We start from the raw sequence: 4,162 nt of genomic DNA, 5'->3' as shown, positions 1-4,162 counted from the left end.
AAGAAAAATCAATAAATTTAGTATTTTACTTAGTAAAAATAAAAAATGGAGCAGGTAGGGAGGATTCCACTTACCTCTTAATTCAATGATGAATCTTAAAGGTGTTGCCCCATTGCATCTTGCCAATGATGAAAGTCAGTTCATTTGGTGGTGTTTATTAGGTTGTGCCCATAAGCTGGGAAAAACAGGTCAAACTCAAGTGCTTTACCTTCACTCCTCTGGTCCTACAGTGTGGAGTGGAGGAGGGAGACGATGCAAAGGTGGGCTCATGACCTCTCTCATCTTGATTTCTTTCGCTACTGCATTGAGATGCAAATGAACCCTGACATTTTGCCTACATTTCTTTCTCTTTTTCCTCCCTATCCATGTCTCTTTTTGTTCTTAAGCAGCTAATATGTTCAGGCTCTGCTGACACTTGCTGCCATAAATTGAACGATGTAGAACAGAACTCACACTGAGGTGTTGGTAATCTAGCGGGCTAATCAACCCAGAATTCGTATTTTAAAAGCATGGAATGGGGAATGATATAATTTAGTGGAATTAGTGCCTGATGGTCATGTCTCTGATTCTTAGACGAGGAAATAAGAGAGGCAGAGAGAGAGAAAAAAATGCATTTGGGAGTAGCTTTTATTACCATGTGGATATCACATGCTGTATAGATCTCCAGAAGTTACTTATACTACATAATTGAAACTCTATACTCTTTGACTATCTAGTATATAGCATAGTGCCTATAGATCTCAGTACTGTATTGGATACTTAAAATTTGCTGAGAAGTTAGATCTTATGTTTCTTACCATACATATACACGATATTATAATAAAAGGGATGGAAAGAAACTTTGGGACGTGATGGATGTCTTTTTGGCCGTCATAGCGGTGATGGTTTCATGGGTTTATATCTATCACCAAACTCATCGAGTTGTACACATTAAATATGTACAGCTTTTTACATGTCATTTATACCTCAACAAAGTGGTTTAAAAAAATCCCACCACTGCTTTCTGCATAATGCACTGGAAAAGCACAAACAATAAGAAAACTCTTGACCAAACGTAATCAAGCCAGTAAAGTAGCATCTTTCCAAAATGGAAATTGTTTGTGCCAGCAAACAAGCAGGAAGGCATTAAAGACCCCACGTTAACAATTGTTATCGAAGCAATCTTAGACCCTGTGGAAGCCTCCTGGGACCAGAACTTCTAAAATGACAAATACGTCTGGAAGGCTGTGGTCCAAGGGCATTTCTGCTGGCTATAAGCAGGGTATGGAACCAGAGGGAGTACACAGCTCTCCTGAAAACTGAAGGTGTATATACTTGAGATGAAACTGAATTCTATCTAGGCAAGAGATGTCCTTATGTGTACAAAGCCAAGGACAACACAGTAACTCCTGGTGGAAAATCTAACAAAACCAGAGTAATTTGGGGAAAGAACTCGCGCTCATGGAAACAGTGGCATGGTTCATGCCAAAGTCTGAAGCAACCTTCCTGCTAAGGCCATTGGACACAGAATCCATGTGATGCTGTACCCTTCAAGGATTTAAACTTATTGAAAAGTAAATAAATAAGAGTGTGGATTTGTTCAAAAAAAAAAAAAGCAATTGTTATCCAGTATTGACATCAATCTGAGGTTGCTCATCCCAAGGAGAACTTGGACTTGAGTTGTGTTGTTCACTGCTGCACTGCAAGACCCAGCACAGTGCACTCAAGATATCTTCACCGAATGAATGAATTCAAGAATGACTATAGCCCATGGAAGGTGAGAATTGCAACAGGGTCCCACAGAAAGCCACAAGACTAACCATTCAGATGAGGAGTGAAAATGCAGGGGAACATTTGGCTCAGTCACATAGTAGCTGTGTGACTTTGGGCAGGAGAATCAGTGTCTCTGAACCTGTGTGCTCATCTCTACAATACGAATGGCACTTACGTCAAGGGAGGCTGTGAGTATTAACTGAGAGAAAGTGAGAGATGACACATGACCAAACTCGGGACTCAATTGTTATTTCCCTTTCCTCTCATTTCCTTTTATTTTCCTTGAAACATTTCCTTCTCTTTCTCCCAATACATGGGTCATGAAACATTTTCATTGTTACTGAAAATATCAAACCTTGTGCCCTGTGGCCTGCAGGACCACTTGTTCTTCACATGACCTTGGAAATTTTACTTAGTTTCTCTTGGCTGTTTCTTCATCCTTCAAAGGGGAGAGATGATTCCTCCTGTATTAGAGGGTTGTTTTGGGGATGAAACAAGTTAATGTAAGTGCTTAGAAGAGTTTCAGGCAAACCTCAGCTGTTGTTGTTAAGGTCAAATATACTTGTAAAGAAGGGGAATAATTTTGGTAAAAGTAATTTTGGGAAGCGCTGGATTGCTGATAAACAAGGACTAGGAAGCACTATATTTTATACAAATGCTTTGCTATTTCTCAGGTCTAGGAGAAACCCAAAAACGATCTTTCCAAGCATTCACCATCATAGACTCCTCTTGGAAAAAACCAGTATCTGTCTAGTTATCCAAATTTAACTAATACCTTCAATTTCTAATCAACAACAAGCATCCTTATTTTGATGTAATTTACAGTGTTATTTATTATCTGTGTGAGTTTGGAAACATTATTTTACCTCTCTGAACCTTTTCATAAAATTGAGCTATGGATGTGTAACATCACAGATTGCTAGTGTTATGGAAGTGGCATAGTCCATAGAAACCACTTATCAACTTCTTTTATTTTTTTTTAACATCTTTATTGGAGTATAATTGCTTTACAATGGTGTGTTAGTTTCAGCTGTATAACAAAGTGAATCAGATATATATATATCCCCATATCCCCTCCCTCTTATGTCTCCCTCCCACCCTCCCTATCCAACCCTTCTAGGTGGTCACAAAGCACGAAGCTGATCTCCCTGTGCTATGCAGCTCCTTCCCAGTAGCTATCTATCTTACATTTGGTAGTGTATATATGTCAATGCTACTCTCTCACTTCGTCCCAGCTTACCCTTCCCCCTCCCCATGTCCTCAAGTCCATTCTCTACATCTGTGTCTTTACTCCTGTCCTGACCCTAGGTTCATCAGAACAATTAAAAAAAATTTTTTTTTAGATTCCGTAACTATGTGTTAGCATACGGTATTTGTTTTTCTCTTTCTGACTTACTTCACTCTGTATGACAGACTCTAGGTCCATCCACCTCACTACAAATAGTTCAATTTCATTTCTTTTTATGGCTGAGTAGTATTCCATTGTATATATGTGTCACATCTTCTTTATCCATTCATCTGTTGATGGCCGCTTAGGTTGCTTCCATGTCCTGGCTATTGTAAATAGTGCTGCAATGAACACTGTGGTACATGTCTCTTTTTGAATTATGGTTTTCTCAGGGTATATGCCCAGTAGTTAGATCGTTGGGTCATATGGTAGTTCTATTTTTAGTCTTTTAAGGACCATCCATACTGTTCTCCATAGTGGCTGTATCCATTTACATTCCCACCAACAGTGCAAGAGTGTTCCCTTTTCTCCACACCCTCCCCAGCATTTATTGTTTGTAGATTTTTTGATGATGGCCATTCTGACTGGTGTCAGGTGATACCTCATTGTAGTTTTGATTTGCATTTCTCTAATGATTAGTGATGTTGAGCATCCTTTCATGTGTTTGTGGGCAATCTGTATATCTTCTTTGGAGAAATGTCTGCTTAAGCCTTCTGCCCATTTATGGATTTGGTTGTTTGTTTTTTTGATATTGAGCTGCATGAGCTGCTTGTAAATTTTGGAGATTAATCCTTTGTCAGTTGCGTCATTTGCAAATATTTTCTCCCATTCTGAGGGTTGTCTTTTCGTCTTGTTAATGTTTTCCTTTGCTGTGCAAAAGCTTTGAAGTTTCCTTAGGTCCCATTTGTTTATTTTTGTTTTTATTTCCATTACTCTAGGAGGTGGGTCAAAAAGGATCTTGCTGTGATTTATGTCATAGAGTGTTCTGTTATGTTTTCCTCTAAGAGTTTATAGTGTCCAGTCTTACCTGTAGGTCTTTAATCCATTTTGAGTTTATTTTTGTGTATGGTGTTAAGGAGTGTTCTAATTTCATTCTCTTACGTGTAGCTTTTTTTTTTTTTTAACATCTTTATTGGAGTATAATTGCTTTACAATGGTGTGTTAGTTTCTGCTTTATAACAA

The 4,162-nt window shown here is 38.5% G+C and overlaps 1 pseudogene; it reads left to right on the top strand.

The window, feature by feature from the left end:
- The first annotated feature begins 1,203 nt into the window (after positions 1–1,203).
- Positions 1,204–1,541, top strand: LOC133089574 (large ribosomal subunit protein eL33-like; annotated as a pseudogene).
- Positions 1,542–4,162: the final 2,621 nt, after the last annotated feature.

This window comes from Eubalaena glacialis, chromosome 4, assembly GCF_028564815.1.
Source record: "Eubalaena glacialis isolate mEubGla1 chromosome 4, mEubGla1.1.hap2.+ XY, whole genome shotgun sequence".
Lineage (NCBI taxonomy): Eukaryota > Metazoa > Chordata > Mammalia > Artiodactyla > Balaenidae > Eubalaena > Eubalaena glacialis.
This window is presented reverse-complemented; position numbering and strand designations above follow the sequence as displayed.